We start from the raw sequence: 19,157 nt of genomic DNA, 5'->3' as shown, positions 1-19,157 counted from the left end.
TTCAAATCACAGTCGTTTTGTGGTTCGATAGACAGCGATGCGATGACCGCTGTGGTATGCAATAGAAATACATGTATAGGAAGTTATGAAACAGAATGGCCGCTCATGTATCGCCGTGTTCGGAGACGAATTTCCATCATACAATTTGCTCAATAAACAGCAACGATGTATGGATTTCAATACATCTCTGAATTTCTGCTAACCTTTTTGCGTCTATGTAAATGTGTGCATATTCCGTTGCGATTTCAAACGGAACCCGGTTTCAACCCCCTGGTTTCAACCCCCAGCGTTCATCAACACGGAACGGATACTTTCTCACAACAGCAGCGGTGATTTGAATGTGAAGGCGCTGTGATGGAAGCCAGTAGTTGAAATGGACATAGTATTACGAGCTTCGGAAGGAAGATAGAAAACGAAGGTCTTGACTTGGTTCAGGAAGAAATTTCCTCGGGCACTGTATTGAGTTTAAATTTAGCCCTGAACATCTCGTGCTCGGTACAAGCGCGCAAACTAGACATATAAAAAATAAGGGGAAAGTCTAGCAAATAGATGATAGTCTCTAAGGACGGCAGCAGATTGTGATCGTAAGCAATCGTAAGTTAGAACCTTCTACTGTTTGTAGCTTTATGGCTTTTTTGGTTGGCAGTGATGTATATAATAGCCGGTCACTGGTACTTCGCACGGCCGGGTACACGCAGCTTGCAACGGGAAAAAAACTTGTGAATTTGAAAAACAAATCTTCACCCATTCGTAAGCTTATTTTCAGTGTAATTTTGGCATTTCGAACAAATCACAGGAAAGGGTGAAGAAATTTTGAGTAAAACTGATTTAAAACGTTACGACCCCCAGTTTAGAGTTTGGTATGCATGACCCGAAGTATAGTAGTAGCGCAGATTGCATATCCGGTTACCTCGGATAGGTAACCTCGGAAAACATCGACGACCGTTCGTAATATGCAAATGACATGTGACTGAGACGTTGTGGAAAAGTTGCCGTAGTTCCAAAGATGAGCCTGCATATTTGAATACTATACATACGCTGCTTGCTGTTCCGATATGTAAGCCAGAATCATCAACAAAAGGAAACTACTAGTATCTGTGACAATGGTCAGCCAAATATTTTGAAATACATTGGTAAAGAAAGTAAATGACGCTGATGAGTCCCCCAGGACAGCTGTGCAGGGCCGCCGGCCGTGGTCGTCGTCCATGAGTACTCGAGTATGGATGATCGATCTACAACGCAATAGTGGCAACGATGTAATCGACACTGAAATTTCAATTCCACTCAGCTCAACTGAATTGAATCAACTGATATAAACATGACCAAACTTGTCACAATGCCAAAGGTACTTCCTCAAAATGTGAGTCAAAAGATTCAGTTTCGATGCCTGAAGGAAAAAATGAAATTGTGATTGCCTTCAAAACGACGTGTGAAGACTCTCAATGTTCATAACTTTTTACAGGAACACATACAAAACGTTTTTTCAAGACCACCAATCACTCCAAAAAGAAAATGCCGTTTCTTGCGTGTTCATTACATGTGTCTTATCGTGTACGTTGTATGTGGCTGTGTATGCGTATGTTTAGGTACATAACGGTGATTTTAGTGATAAGTCAGTACGCTTTGTTAGTTGTGCTCGGCAGGGATCAAGATCGCCCAGGCCGCAATTTGAATTTGAGTAATCATGATTGGCAGCATACATTAACATTTAGAACAGAGGTCAAATGGACATTCTGGACCCACGCTTTGTGAAAATATGCGTTCTCTGTATTAAATAACAGTGTTTTTCAACGTTTTTTCGACATAAAGGCAGTCGCTATACATTCACAGGTGTCATGTATGAGATTGGACGGAAATTAACGCCGTTCACACGTCGAATTTCTGGAAATCTCGGAGCAAATCGAGTGCGTCTTACCCATAGCGTGGCTTTTTCACATCTGCATAGTCTTACCATAATCCCCCTTTTGTAGGGGACTTTCCTCTTTAATGATAGGGTGATTGTGTGAGACAAACATGGCGAGCCAGGGACTGCAGCCTATGTCCGAGGTCGCACTTATCCTGTGACCGCGAGAAACTTCTTGAAACAACAAATATTTTACGACAAACTATATTCAATCTAGAGTTGATTATTGGATCTGAATCCATGACTATATGTGCGTGTCTCCTTAACGAGCGACTTTCTTTGCCCTAACTACTATAGACACTTCTTTTTGAGCGTTATAGCACCAGCTCTGTTTGTTCCCTCGTCATGACAAAACATACACAGGCTGCATGTTAGCAATAACGCAGCCTCACTGTTCTCGATCGAAAAACCGTGAGAGAAGTAAATAGAAGAGCAGAAGATACTTTCATAAATGACCAACGAGACTCAAAAACTGAAACTCACTCCCACAACTGCAAACTCTGAAGTGATATAAAAGATATATTTATCTGTAATATCTCCATGCAAGCCTGCATTTCAATCTTTCTGCAAAGAATATGCTTCCATTGTCTACACCTTCCACGAACGAGCTCAAGAAATTCTGACTCAGGTAAAATCCATGTCTAGAGAACTCCTTCTTTTGGGAAGGTCCGACCAAGATACATCTTTTTCCGGACGCCAAGCTCGAGGTTTGTTTGACTTTGTTGGTGTTATTGCCAACATACTTTTTAGAATATCGACTGACAAACAAATGAAGGTTCTTGCCAAACATATTGAGACTGTTAAACAGAACAGTTTCCTTCTAGCTGACCGACTGACAGACTTGGCCATGACGCTGACATCCTATTCACAAATCTCGAACCAACGCATCCAAAATTCTTGGCTGCAACTTAATTCTACTCACACGACTGTTTCGACAGAAATTGGACGCAGTAAATTCCTTCCTAAATCCCACTGCTACTAGAGTCTCCAAAACCGAATCGCTTACAAAAATGCTCGCAGGACTCACTGAATTGCCATTGCATAATTCGGAGCGGATTCAGATTCAGTTATTATTCACTAAACAAAGAAACAGGTGATTCTTTCATTGAGCTCAGTAACATCGATTTGTCCCATTGTAGAGGGGAAGAAATATTGTATTGTGAGCACCCGCTTGCAGTTTATTCACACATTTATAAGCCGTGTGCCCACGCCATTATTAGATACGACGGTGAGCTCATTTCTGCCGAGTGAAACAAGAAACAACTCCTATCGATGCAACCGTCACCACTCGCCTATTTTCTCGATAATGATCAAGTCTTCCTTCGAGGTCATAATATATCTTGGTCGGTAGAATGTCCAGGTGTTCCCAACAGAATAGTTTCAGATTGTGAACTCTGTCTCATAGATATACCTTGCGCTTGCAGCTTACACTCAAAGAGCCTACAATTATGTCCAAGTTTGTCTCACTGTAAAGGCAATGAGACTTTCTTGGTTCATCATATTGCTAACCTGCCCTTTCTCAGCGCAATATACCACCATCATGATATCGCCAATATCTCTGGTGCCACGAGTTACAAAACGCCATGGACAGTAGAACTACCCAGAATGGACTTCTTCCAACACGACTGGGAGTAATACTTGGCTATCGAAAACTCCCTCCGCCTGAATCTAACAAAATCGCAAAGGCACACTCAAAACATTCCAAATTATTCGCGTCATTGGCTGACCAGTTGGCTTACATGAGCCGTACGCATTTTGATACCCTAAAATCTCCATTGTCGCTTGTTGCACAATTGTTCTCTCCCTCCGCAACTTGTATTATAGTTACTGTTATCGTCTTTGTCTATTCCTACATTAAATTTCGACGCTTGAACAGTAAAATTCAGCACTTGCTGTTGATGATCGGAACGGCTGATTCACACGATATGGCGAAAGCATCTCCTGTACTTTGTCTTCCTGATACAACAGAAGTGACGCCTGTCACCTCATTTACATCCTTAGCTTCGAATAATTATACTCACTACAATATCGGCATTTGTATTATCTCCCTTTTTATAGCTTTGATATTTATACAAACTTCTAAGTTCACGAATTTACTACTACATCGTGCCAGGTTATCGACTCAAGATTTCAGACTTATTCTGACGGTTTTTTAGAAATTGCGTCCGCATCCGAATCAATGACACTGGGTAATGTGAACTGGGATCGTCCCAGCACACATAAAATCTGATGCCAGGAAGCCAATTTTTCCGATAAAGTTATCACTAGGCTTCTTCGTTCATCTTTGACAATGTGCTGGAAAGACCCCGTTTGATCAGTACTGAATTTCCATGACAACACCAAACTAGAACTACCACATCTTGTAGCCATACCTTCGGCGGCAACAAACGTTGCCAAAATCTATTAAGACAGAAACATTTCTGTCGACTCCTTATTGGCAACTTTCCTTTTTTTCATGACTTTTTTTAAATACCAAATTGCCTCACCAAGAGGAACACTCAACAGAAGAAATTTCTTTGTAATATACACAATTTGTTTTCGCCCATTTGCATTCAACATTCATTTTTTTCTTTCAAGCATTCTTTCTCTTTTACTGTACCACATAATTGAGCGCTGTAATATTATTTCTGACATGTATTCTTTGTAACTTTTTGCATTTACTGCCCTGATATCAACGATTTCCCGTCCCTGATTGCATCATCCATGGAGGACTAAAACCTCAGTCATCCGGAAAAAAAAACAACAAACAAAAACAACGAAGAGAAGCGGGGCGAAGACTTCACATTGTCTTGTACTTTTAATTTTTTCACTTATTGTAACAGTTTTTTGGACACCGTGAGGTACCTGAAGGCTGAGGACAGCCTTCTTAGTGAGACAGAACGATGTCATATATCGATCATTCCTCTCATGCCGGTATGATTCCATTCTCTGTATTACTCCTACATTTCGACATACCCGCGCCATAAGACGCGGGAAAATTCTTCAAATTCACACATTTCCCTTACTTAACATCATATTGACACCTAACCGGCCAAGATGCATACCAGCATGAGGGACTGACGCCCCGATATGACGCGTTCCCACGACCATAAGCCAATGATCGTAATTTAAATTATTTCCCATCTCCTTACTGAAACATTCACTAAAACAGGATAAATAGGAGAAAATTCAGGCAATAAGGGATTCCGAGAGGCACCAGGCTGGCGTGAAGATCAAGGAACGCTCCCGTACTTAGTAGATTAGTTTAGTTTATTTTTCAGTTTGCACCGTAGTGGGAGACTTCCAGGTGTCTCACCGTTATAATTAAAGTCCGTGTCAACCTTATATCTTGGTCTCAATTGAAATACATCTTCCCCAAAATAGTCCAGCTCAAGTTTCAGTGTACCTCGTGCCTTGCCTAGCGAGAGTAATTACCCCTCCCCTTCCTTCTATTGATTTATTTTACATATCCCTCACCCACTTCTCCAAATAGTATATGCATACCCTCGAGTACCAATATAACTGTTGGCATGAAACATGAATGTATTCTTGTAATTTCATAATGGTTTTGCTGCACCGTGTTTGTTCATGCTTTGATTGAATTGACTAAAACAGAAAAACCATTGGTCCCGGTTCACATCTGCTGTAAGTGTCATTTTAAGTTGGATTAAAATTCCGAAAAGTGAGTTTCTATCGACCTTGCAAATCTTACAGTACTGAAAAACCATATCCAATGCGTAAATGTAAAGGTTGCATTAAATATCAACAAAAATGTAGTGAACAAGTGACCCGACTATGCGATGCGACTTGGCCTATTTCCACTTCACAGCGCCCTCTATCGCCTCTACAAAGTGTGACACGCACTGCACTGGACACGCACAACACTTGTGGGCGTGTACGTACGTGCGTTCATGATGGGGAAACGATAATATATGACCTAGTCCTAATCCATCGCCTCCTTCCCTACTGAGCAAACAGAACAATGAAGTCGTGGCTTATCCGCCTGAACTTTAACCTCATACACTCGATATTTGTACTATATTGTTGTGAGCCGCATTCGAGGTATTCGCTGAATGCCGGTTTCCGAGAAATGTTCATTATTCTACGAACGTTAACTCCAAATAAGGGCATGAGCGAACTTTGACACGATTCCGCGTATTCAAGGTCCGCGCCCGTGCCCTACCTAGCTACACAGGTATACTAGCATCTGAATCTGGCAGCTGGCAGGGGTAAGCTTATGTGTTGTTTGACCTCAGGTACCAAGAACTGCTAAAAGTCCTAGAAGTGTAACTTTGATAATTCTCAGTATAGGAGTTACGTGAACAGGTGTTTTTGGAAATGCAGGGCACACATTTTCTGGGAACCATACCTTGGCAAGGATTTCATATTTTTCTTGAGAAATTCGTATTTTGATCAAATACACCCTTGACACACAAGTTTGTTTTGGAAAAAACAATAAATAAAAAGTCTCTATTTTTACTCGGAATAGGGAAGAGTTGAAACAATGTGCATAAAGTTGATCTGTATGAGCTGCACGCATGTACAACAGTTTCGCGAAAATCCGCCCAGGTAACGTGCCTTTCTCGAGAAAGGTGTGTACTTCTGTAGAAGTCACTGAGAACTCTAGAAATATTCATGCCATCTCACATACCAGTTAGTGGCGCGATGCACCGTGCGGTTGTTTATGACCCGCCACGTACACGTACAAGATGCCTGTCTGAATTCGAACGACTTTGTTGGACAAAGCAAACTTCAACTTGTTTCAGCGCGCATACAGAGGGAAATAGCACCGATAGCAACACCACACCGGCAGTAACTTTGGCGATTTTGGTCCCGAACACAGCCATGCAACTGTATGTTGTAATTACCATAGAATTGCCAATTTTTCGTTGCAGGTATGACATATGTTTAGCTTCACGCATCGAGTATTCGAAGCAGTGGCGGGTACAAGCAAGGGGCTAAAATCGTTCAAACGTCTGATCGACCTAGCTAAATTGATACAGAGCGACGAGACATCGTGATCAACTTTTACTAATTTCCATTTGAATGATGATATTATCAGGAACGGGGTCTTGAAACCAATAGAGTTCAATTACATTTCTCAAATCCCTCTTGCCACCGTTCGTTATATAAATATCGTTGTATCTTGTCTTGTAGCGTGGCCACAGGACAAATGTTTGCACCGTCAGTATGGCATCGATTAAACGTACATTAAGATTTCCGTAACTCGACGTTTACCGTGAATTTGATAGTCCATGAAAGAAACCATTTCAGCACTACCATTTATAACCCGTTACGTGAGCGTTATGCGGTTTTCATTAGTGTTGATGTGTGTGCATGCACTTTGATGTGTAGTGACGTCTGCAAAACATGATAAGCTTGTACTTTATAGTCTCAAGGCATCGTTCTGTCCAACTCATTTTCTGAATTATGATAGTTAAGGTAAGTGGTAAACTGAAAAAGGAAAACATTTATCCATATATATGTTTTGTAAAAGGGGAACTGAATGTTGTTGAAAAGACTGTGTACTACGTTGCCAGCGTGGAAGTTGAGAAGACCTATCCGCTTCACCCTGCCGTCACACACATATACTGTAACGTCACCAACTATTGTGTGAAAAATAGTGTATCTGACAACTATTAATGATTGAAATTCTGGAGAAAGTGTATCTGCATGAATAAGTCCATACGTTCTAAAGTAGATGAAGCATTGTGAATTGACAAACACGGTCGGCCCAGTGTAGTGCAGGTCCCCAATAGTGGTCAAGCTTTATCGTTATGCAGCTATCCCTCCATGGAGAGCACAACCGGGGAACGATGACAGCATGTCGGCCATGAACATGCCGAGGATATAAAATAAAACCAATTTTCGATAATTGTTACTCGACAGACCAAACTGATACAAAAATGCTGAGTGATGTTTCTGGGTTATCTAATGAAATTAGATAAAGGCAGCCGAATCTGCACTAACTGTGTTCAGTCACAGTCTAGTCAAGGACTGGTATGGACTTTTAAAAGGTGCTGTAGAAACATCCGGGCACTTCACCAACCATCAAAAGGTGAACACAGCGCAGATACTTGACACCTGCACTACGATATCTGAATGAAATGTATGATCTTTTGCATATATTTAGCCAATTTGTTTGTGTGTTCGATAAAAACCAAACTCATTGGCGAGATAAAATTTGTATGTATTACACTGCTATTTCTATAGCGGGACTGCCCCTTTTCGAAGCGATGGCGCTGTGGTCTTAGTTTTCCCACCCACATGGCACAACTATGTGGTTGCCATCTGAGCTTGTGGTGATACATCCAAGCGATGAACACTTTACTTTTGGTACCGTGTAATAGTCGCTGGGATCTGTTGTAACCTCGGAAGAACTTGTAAGCTGGTGTTCGTCACCGTAACTGGGTCATTAGTCCAGACACAATACTGTACAATTGATCAAGCCAATACGAACCATACCTGGATTTTTTTTTCAAAATAGCTCCGAACTGGTTATGCCATCCTGGCGGCCCCACGGTAAGGAGCTGACACCAAAATCTTGTGTCTCGCGTTCCTGTTTGTGTTGGTTGGAGTGCGGTTCAGGGGGAACGCTTTTACACCGGTCACAACGCTGTGACAACCGAGTGATACAACCACGCTGGACATGTAGACCAATAAAGGTTTGATGTACTTTTCACAAGGCTACACGCAAGGTCAGAACTGCCAACGTCCTTCAAGACAGGTTATGTGGATTTAAATTAATATATAATAGGGAGTGTGTCTGGTCCCTTCACCTTGCGGATCAACCCTACCGTGGACAAGCAAGTAATCGTGTCCTTTTAAAACATTATAGGTATGTCTTAATGGTGGTGATTACATATTTCACCAAAGATTAGGTATTAAATAAACTGATCGAGAAAAGCTTCATGTTTGATTCGTAATAGAGGAAGCAAAGACACCACTTCCCAAGGATAACAACTTGTTGCTGTGTCGGTGTGACACTGAGATAAACATCCTTGATTGTCATGCATCGGAGATAAGGAATATTTATTAACCTCTACCACAATAGCTACAGTAGACAGACTGTACTCTACCTAGTAGTACAGAGGCAATGTCCGGAGGGTCTCACTCGATACTTCAAATTCGTCTTCCGGGCCCCGCGCTACGTCACTAGTAAAAGATTCTTCAGAGAGAATACATATTGTTCCTTTCACATCATATTTTATTGGTTAGAATGTAATGGACTAGAACAAGGCATGATGCCGTCAATCGTCAGGCTAAATCATTTAAACAGCGAACGTATGTCTGTATTTACATGGATTTGCACATATCACCATGGAAACAAAGGATTTTCGATGCACCGCGAAAGTTCTTTACAGACATGCAGAGTGGACGTCCGGTAGCGCGTAGCGACAAAGTTTTTGTCAAATAAGTAGAACTGACGTGGGAGTGGTAGATGGCTCTTGTCCCGCATTGAACATCGCCATGGAGTGCATTTATCTAGCGAGACACAAATCGTGCTGACGCTCGGTAAATGCACCCAATCATAAAAAAGACACTGTCTTAAAGGTTTGCTTTGTTATGATATCCTATATAATCCTACGATAACCTATAGACCTTTTTGTAGAGGCAGAGACGTTGTCGTGCCAACTTTGACACCAAAGAGTTACCGAAGATAATATTTGTGAATGTTTTCACTCAATCTCGTTACCAGCATCGCTCTGTATTTGGCACACACTACTAGCTAGGACTGAGAACTATGTGGCCGGGTGTCGGTCCATATACTGCACGGCCCGTTTGTGACAGATATAGCGGCAGTGTCTTTCATGTCGCCTTTAGTTCATTAGGAACCAGTGGTGTGAAAACTGCCCAGCTGATAAGCGGGTGAGCAGGAAGCAAGGAGTTGTTGTTACATCGTAATGCGAGGAAACAGTTACAGTTAAATAGGTCAGCATTCCCAACGTCCGCATTCCGGTGGACCAACCCCAAATTTGATGTTAAACCTGAAAAAAGAGAAATGCGGAATTATTGTGTCTGTTAATAATCGACAGCTTTAGATTACAAGTATACATTTATTGGTGTACATGGTGGAATAACTGTGAGATGGGACTTCGACCCCCGGCTTCGACCTCTCTCTTGAGATCTAGTTCATGACCCAATACAAACACAAATCTAGGACAAGCAAACATATCATATTTGTAGAAACAATGGTCAAACCATGTATATGATATACAGTACTACAAAAGAGAGCAGCACAGTAAAAAATGGATGGAATATTGGGAAACTCTGCCCCAATTCCAAAGTTGTGTCACTTTTGGTGATTATTTCATGAGAAGCGGTCACGTGAGAAAATCCGGACATTTTGCTATTCTCCTCGGTTATTCAATGCTATCTGACCTCTACCTCGAGCTCTGTCATTTTTCAAAAAACGTCTGGTACACACACACACACAATGTCGGCGTGCCATTTGGATCTACTCGAGGCAGACGTACCAGGGCGTCGACCTAACTTGCCCTTTGACAGCATTGTTGCTAGTCAACTACAAGAGATAGTATCATTCCTTTTTAAATATTTCGTCTTTATTTCATGAGTTCCACAAAAATTTACTCAGTTGGGACAAATATAATGAAAACAGCTTGACTTTTGCTTTAAAAACCTGAAAAACGGCCATACGCAAAATAGGTTGAACTATGACCCGGAGACAGCGACCTTCACATCCACGGCAGCTATTTCAGGTTGTTTTTGGCATTTATTGTTTCCTTGTCTTTAGGTCCCGATAAATTTGATCACGGACTCTGTGGTATTGGCAACGCTGACATTAAATAACACAGGACGTGTTTATTGTGACTTCAAAGTTTAAGAATGTTGTGCATGCTCTTAGTATTTTGTGTTAAAATGACGTCAGCAGTCAGGAAAATACAAACTTATTAAACATTTCAACATGGCCTTGGCAGTGTAACAAGACGCTGTTGACGATTACAAACAAACTTACTCAAAATTACCAAACTTTACAGTTGTTATCATGGCTCCTTCACCGTGATCACAGTGGACCAAAATTTGCTAAGTGTACAGGTCATGTATACCAGGCAAGGGGTCATCTTAATTATGGCTAGCTACATACACGGTTAGCAACTAATTTTCAGTCACCAAATCTCTCTCTCTCTCTCTCTCTCTCTCTCTCTCTCTCTCTCTCTCTCTCTCTCTCTCTCTCTCTCTCTCTCTCTCTCTCTCTCTCTCTCTCTCTCTCTCATACAGTTGATAACTATGTATATATAGCTATATATACAACATATAATAACACAGTTTTGTACAGACACACATATTACACCACTCACACATTTCAATATTATCTCAACTGCATTATCGCATTTCCTCCAGTTTGTATGGCAGAATAATCCGCAATCACGTCAAAGTCAAATGAATAACTAACTCATGATCAAGAAGAAGAAGCAGTAGATTCGGCGTGCAATATTGCACCATAAATAAACATCAGATACTCCAAGACATGTACAACAAGGTGTTGAAGTGTGTCAATTTGAGTGTCTACTCTTGACTCGTGTCTCTTTCTGTATCTATCTGTCTGCCCCCTCTATATACCCCTATCTGTCTGTATATTTGTTTGTCTGTCCTTATCCCTCTAATACACACACACATATATAATATGTATATGTGTATATATATATATATATATATATATATATATATATATATATATATATATATATATATATATATATATATATACCTAGCTAACTACATACATACATGCATGCATACATGGGTGATTTGTAGGCATTTAGCATAAACATTGTAACCAGTATTTTAGTCTCTAAGTGAGTTAAAAACAGTCACCATACATATCATACCAGTCTTGATACAGGTTCACCAGCATTCCATAATATCCTCATGTAAATCTACAATATTAAGTATTAACAGGCTGGATCGCCAAAAGCGACTAACTGGATATCGTTTACAACAATACACCAGGATGACCTCTTGACATCTTCTGAACAGACAGCTCATAGATTCTCACCAATGATAGCGTAATGATAAGCGTGTTAGCATTGTTAACATTGCCATAGTGCTGCACCGTTATCAACCCTCAATTTTAAAACCAACAGAAAAACTGTAAACAAAAAGCTGCCCCCTTCCCCATCTCCTGATATGATGAAAAGCATCTGGAAGAAGAGCTTTGTAAATCAAGCTGTCCATAAAAGTGTCAAGATGTGTCAAATACAACATGGTGTTTTTATGTGTTTCTGTGGTTAACCAAACATGCATAGTGCAAATAAAACACACTTCTGACTGTCCAACATATGAAAAAACAAGTTTCTAAACAAATAGGTTTTTTTAAGGATGCCTTAAATTTGACGTCACGTGTCCCAGATATTTACAACAGCTTTACCAAACTATGTAGACTTAAGTTCACGCTACGTCCGATCAAAAAAACCCCCTAATTTTTAAAGCAGTAATTTTGGCTGTATTTTTATTATTTTGTTGTGTAAAATAAATACATTTCATAGCTAAATTCTGTTGCAACGCAAAAGTACAAGTCCTGACCACACAACGCAGTGTTAATACATCTGATGTGCTTGTTGACAAAATGTATTGTGGCCCGGACCCACACTTTAGTCATAAACCACAACGTCGAATGTGACACAGACACATGTTTTTATGACAAGCTGAACACCGCACGTTCAACTATGATTTATGGAGTATAATAGAAACGGTATTTCAGAAATAGACCAATGATATTATAAGTTGTATATGTAGCAATGGAACGTTAAAATGGGGTTCACACATCAAGTGACCCCACCGTGTGTAACCGTTGTGAAACAAATAGATGTGGAACACCACGAGTTTCTTATACACCTTTGGTTTTCTTCACATCTACTCAACATCAAAAGATCATCGAACTGCCTTTTGTGAACTGATGTATTAAAAAGATTTACAACTAAATGTCTAAGATATTATACACACCTTTCATATGACCTATAACTTTTTAATTTGTTAGATTATCCTGGTAGTTAGTAGTTCGTCCAAAGTCCATACGTTTTCGCCATTGTCCTTGGCTTCGCACCTACCTAAGCTTTTTAATTTTGATTTCAAAACTGCACATTTTTATTAACAACCTAGCTAACTGGATATCTCTGGGTAACCAGCAACTTTCACACAAAAATCATGCAATGTTGTCTCCCTCTTCACAGTTGCCTTGGACGACTATTTGTCAGGGCAACTGTGGAGGAATGAAGTAGTTTACTATCAATATTTATATTGATTATCCTGTCCACTAACATATGTGGCAATTTAAACTTAAAATTTTCCCTGTTCTGGATGAGAGGAATTTACTTCTGTTGAACTCTGAACTCTGAACTCTTGAAGCAAGGAAGGGAATGTGTTTCATCGGCTGTATAAAATTTGAAAGATGGCGTCTCTAATACCTGTTGTCATTGAACCGTTTAAGCCTTAGTGGTAGAAAGCAGTGGTTGTCTGTGTGAAAGACAAACATCAACGATGGGCTTGCTGGTTAAATCACACTTTACAACCGGCAACCCTCTAGCCTAGACAAGACTGATAAACTACGATGTGTTACTATGTTCTTGGACAGGCAGTGTCCAACCATTGGTACTGAGTTTGGTACACTTGAAGTATGATCACCGAAAATAAATTCTATTTCCGTCGCCCCGAGCACCATGATTATTCTACATCTGCCGTATACACAATGTCTGTTTGCTCTGGATGGGCTTATTCGACTGTTTGGTGACGTGGGTTTCATTGTATGAAGATGGACTGTTGTGTTTTATAGGTGTTTCTACAATGAGGTGCATACGGGAACAACCACTCCTGCATCCAGCAGCATTGCTTCATTATGTGATCCGACCACATCAGATAACTGTCTGTGACTTGTGGCGTATACATTTCTTGCTGTGTTTGATTTAAAGTATGGAAGGACAGATTTGGTTGTGTACATGCCATATTTTGATTGAAACCTGAGATATATGGCTACCACTGTATGTATAGCTCATTAGAAGGTTGGATGTTTTGCGCATGCTCAATGTAGTATTGTGAATTGTCTGAGTTCATCATTACATTTTTTTAAAGAAGTGGTATTATAAGGACATATGAAATGCAAAACCTTCCGTCATTTTGACTTTATAAACATGTGTTTCTGTCATTGGTTAGGCAATTATGCTCTCAAAGGGCAAGTAGGTATGATTTATTCACAATTTTGTTTTTACGTCGATTGCAAATTCTTGTTCTGCTCTATAAATCACGTTGAAACACTCACTATGTAGCTTGTCAACACATATACTTGTAAAATCGTTTACATGGTGTACATTCGTGTATAGTCCAGACCAGAGTTCACTTGTCAACAATATCAATGCAGTCTACACATGTACAGGCTGAGTTGATGAGCTCAACACTGTGTATTTCTTAATGATTTGACAACAGAACAATAAAGTGAAGTTGAATACAGTGAAGTGAAACAAAACCAGTGAAAAAAATTAAATCAAAATTTACTGTTACCGGCCATTATATTTAACCTTTGACATCTATGAATATCATTGTTTACAGTGATTCATATTTAAAGTCGGCAGTTTTGGACAACTTGGCATGTCCATAGATCAGGGGCTCCAGAATTTGATGGCATGAACCAATTAAGTTGAGATGCATGATCACTTATCCTTCGCTATATTGGTGATAACAACAACAACAACAACAACAACAGCGAATCAGTGTCAGAAATTGCAAATTTACTGTCTCTGACTCCATGTCCATTGCTGCATTAAAATCAACTTTACAAGGATATATACTCATACTTTTGTAAATTGCATAGAAAATCTTCCCATGATCCACGAACAGCATCTTGGGTCTTTCTGAAAACTTAACATAAATTGAGGATGTCTTGACTATTTGTTTGAAAATTGAACTGTGAGACACTCGGGTTAACAGATTATTTCATCCTGTGTACAAGAGGTTTTTTATGTAGGTACCAAACTTTTTTGGCTGCTTTATCATATTGCTCTACAAGAAGCTGTGAAAAACATCAAATGAGGAATTGATCGAGGTTGAATTTCCTGTAGCAAAACAGCATTTTAAATTATTTTGCCCTTTGCTAATAAATATGACTGAAGACCTCTACAATTAGTAGTTGCATATCTCTCCACCCATTTATAACCATTTCACAGGTTGGTTGATTCTGTTAGAAATTTCAAGTAGAAGGAATGTCTTTCACAGGTAATTGTTTAAAGGCTGGATAAATTCAACATGTCATCCCCTAACAAACCAAAGATTTCATATTCCTCGATGCCATCAAGTTTTGTAACAATACATATTAAAACACCAACACCAAGAGGGAGTATGAGAAAACCTTGGTACAGAAACATACACATAAAAATACTCCATCAGAAACGTCAGATCAACTTTACGTCATCCGTAGACATAAATAAATAAATAATTGGTAACAGTAACAGATAAATAACAGTCCTTCAGATGATAATACAAATGACACAGATATTGTTAAACGTTGAATCCTCCATTTGTGTACTGACCAGGGTGGGTTTTTTGTCATCGTATATGAGCAGTACAATCAAAGCCATTGTGTTAAGGACAATTGCTGGTTGTTAGAACAACTATGTGAAGTTGTTTGACCTGTTTCCATGGCAATTGTTAGTTAGCTTTGCAGGCTTATCCCAAATGAGCGATGTAAAGAAAAAAACGGACGATCTTTGAGCTCATTTGCTGAATTTACCTTTGACGCAATCCAACTTTTGTCAACAGGATAGCTAGAAGTGAGTGCATTTGTTGTCTCATATTTATCTGTCAGCGCTTTAAACATAAAAGTTCAATTTCAATCGAAAATGATGATCACACCTAAACCAAAATTCACATTCTTTAACCCTCCTTTTAAAGGGGCTTTTAGACCAACAAATTAGACACAGAGATTGTGTCTGTGTTTCCATGGCTCCTTCTGACTCAACATACTTATATCACTATTTGTGAGACGCATGGGCAATATCCGGGACTTACACTGACCCACTGTACGCTGAGTTTGATAGTGCTGAGTTCAGAATTCTAACCAAAAATCATCCGCCTGGCAACCGATTTGTTTACCGTCCCATACATACCTGAAGACATGTATAACCATCTGGTACATGGGCGTTGGGTTAGATCAGTCAACCTTACATCACATTGTAAGGGTGCCCTTTGAACAGGATTGGGGTGGCACACGCTCGGCAGCAGTCACCTTTCGCCTGAAGATGAACTGCTCGTTACGTTGAGGTGGTAGCCATATTACATCGGTAGCTGTTGAAACTGAACTTAAAACATTGTGATCTGGTCACTGTTGTTGTTTAGTCTGTGGTTGGATCCATACACGAGCCTTTGGTTCTGGGATGGCATTGGGCACTACGTACATGGTATGGTATCGGGAACACAGAACTGTAAAACTTATCAGATACCCCTCGCCGCGTGCTAGCGATGCATGCCGGGAGCCAATAACTGGCTTGTATGACTGAAAGCTTTCAACCCCAGTTTCCTTTTAACATTCAAGGTACAATCACGAAACAAACGATTCACTTTAATAAATCAAACACTGATAGTGAAAAGGTCGGTTGCGCGTAGGTTACTGCACTGTCACCGTGTGTGGGGACTGCATTCATTGGGTGATTCCAGGCTTATCGTTGGTGGCAACAGAACAGTTGTAAGCTTACACAAGAGTAAATTCACCACTTCAACCGAAACGACATGGCATGGCGTTTCCTCAACAGAGACAGGGTGCTGTTAGCAAAAGGAGGAATATGCGAGTTAACCACATCAACTGGTGTACTTTTTTACTGCGTGTTTGTAGTCGGTGTTGAGATTCAGGAAACGAGAGGCCTTGATAGAACCAAGTACCAAACTGTAACCTCGCAAGGTTACACACCACTCACACAACTTTGTTGTGTTTGGACAGTGCAGACAGTAGAGTACACCTAAGGTCCATTGACCATACCCTTCAGGTTACAGGCACACTTCACGAGGCAGATATAGTGTGTTCAGACTTGCTACAGTTGCAGGTACCAACGAGTCCGTCTGCAGGCATATTGTTTGAGCGGGGACATTTTTGTGAAGATTACGACACATTCTACAGAATCCTGCATTAATCCGTTTAAAGTTTCCGTTTCAAGGTTGACTCAAGTGGTGATTATCTATGTTACAGAATTTTGCATTTCAACAATGAGATATGTACACAGCAGTGGGAAAAATCGGTCATATCAGAAGCAAGCGTGTGTTCCAATTGAAATATTCACGTTACAATTTACTCGGAATGTCACCAAAGAATGCTGTATCCAGTCTCGGATTTTAAAGATAATGAAATTATGTGATAAATTAAAACAATCATGGGTAAATTTTCAGTAAAAGGGAGGATGTTATATCCGGTTAATGATAATCTCAAAAATTTCTGAGATATCGACCCCATACAGATTTGCTTCTCAAAGCATATCATGAGATAAATCCATTTTGAATATAATTTCAACCGGTATATTTTATGTTGTAAGTCATGTTTTCATCATGTTTCCCCATTAATATATACCAAGCAAGATTACACACTGAGTAACAAAATCATTTTCTTTGCGGATACTTTCGCGTATTCAAGGAGCTATACTATTTCATGGCATGATCTTAAAGACAGAAATTATAGCATGGGTTTTAAGACATTGTCTTTAGCTCAATGACTGGTGTATGAAACGATTAGTAAATTCGACAGTCCATGATAAATTTTAATCAGATTTTTGTTGTTGTATACTTTATGGGTCATGCAAAGTCTTCGAGTAAAAAGACTATGGTCGCAGGAAGATAGGGCGGTCTGTGCCTAGCACTGAGCAAGGAACTTGAAGGGCTGAAACGAATCTCGAAGTGTTTTAAGGTTTCTTTTTCTCTCGAAAGGGTTCAAGAATCTTTCTCCAATTTATCAACAACAGTCACCCAAGTTGCTGATGATTGACCGTTGATTTTGCTGCGATATTGAATTCAAAAGAGCTGTTTGTCGTAAAATGCACTGTTTGTTTACCTGTGTATTTTCTCAGAGTGGCTAATTTCATGGATTCAAGGAGTCGAGCGCATACATAATCACCAGAAATGGTCCCGCCCCTTTGATAATTAAAAATGATATAGTCGGTTTAAATGCAAATAAATCTATAGCAATTCGTAAAGAACGGCCCCGTCATGGCATAGCGCCACTGGGCGATGATTTCCGAGAGAGTGGGTCAAGCTGATACTGTGTCGTTAGTGTTTGAAAGAAAATGGAGTATTTTGCATTATTTATACAAATCTTTGAATCAATGCTACCATCTGCGTGTTCTGGTGAATTTGTGAGCTGTGTCTCAACAGATCAAAAATCACCAAATTATCAGGAACTCGACAACAAAGAACAGAAATACAATCCATACACATATTAAATTAAAGAATCCATGATACATAGATGAGGTGGAATGTGTCGAATTAACCAATTGAAAGCTATTTGACCATGCCGGCCTGAATTTATGACGTAAGACAAACTCTAATCCGGAGATTTCATTGTACATTTTTTCGGGAGGACGCGTGGAAGTGATCTGATACGCACATGTGTTGCTTCTGAAGAACAAAATATTTATGGCAAAAATTTACAAATTAACTCGTTCCTGTCCACAAAGCCAAAAAACCCCACCCCCATACATCGATAGCTAATAAGTTGTCAATTCTATTTATTATTTTTGTTATCATTTATACCGGACTATTGTTTCAACATGTGAATCTGTTCAACTCATTTCGATAACAGAAAAAAGGTGCAACCGATTACTGAAATTCCTCCCCTTCCAAATAACCTGAAATATTCCTGAGACACAATTATTTATGGCGACTATAAAAGCGCACCGATGTATTTAATTGGTTCAGTTTTGACCTAATCAATGGCCTTCACCAGAACTATTCAAGAATTTTCTCACTGTTTGGTTGTTGCTATGTACGACTTTAATTGCTTCTGGTAAAATAAAGTCAATTACCGATTGGCCCCTACAAAATCATGTGCGACCTATGGTCTGACGCATACTTTTCTGTAATCCATTTCAGAAATGGTGACATCGACGGATCGATAGAAGAGATAAGACAACATGGCCGTGTCGGTCACAATCTGCCATGCACCTGTGTTTAAAGTCTTCAAAACCAAGTGTTACTGTACAGTTCGGTGAGAAATGACCGCAGAATGACAGGGTGAAATTTTTTACACGGACTCTGCTATGGATATTAGCGAGAAGACATGTACTGTCAA

General features: G+C 39.8%; 1 long non-coding RNA gene across 1 annotated transcript; it reads right to left on the bottom strand.

Moving 5' to 3' along the window:
* Window positions 1-9,066: 9,066 nt before the first annotated feature.
* Window positions 9,067-16,367, bottom strand: LOC139122731 (uncharacterized). Its single transcript, XR_011549523.1, has 2 exons — window positions 15,997-16,367; window positions 9,067-9,870 (listed from the first exon to the last, which is right to left on the bottom strand). It is a non-coding gene; the product is annotated as an uncharacterized lncRNA (long non-coding RNA).
* Between the last annotated feature and the right edge of the window lie 2,790 nt (window positions 16,368-19,157).

This window comes from Ptychodera flava, chromosome 22 (genome assembly GCF_041260155.1).
Source record: "Ptychodera flava strain L36383 chromosome 22, AS_Pfla_20210202, whole genome shotgun sequence".
NCBI lineage: Eukaryota > Metazoa > Hemichordata > Enteropneusta > Ptychoderidae > Ptychodera > Ptychodera flava.
This window is presented reverse-complemented; position numbering and strand designations above follow the sequence as displayed.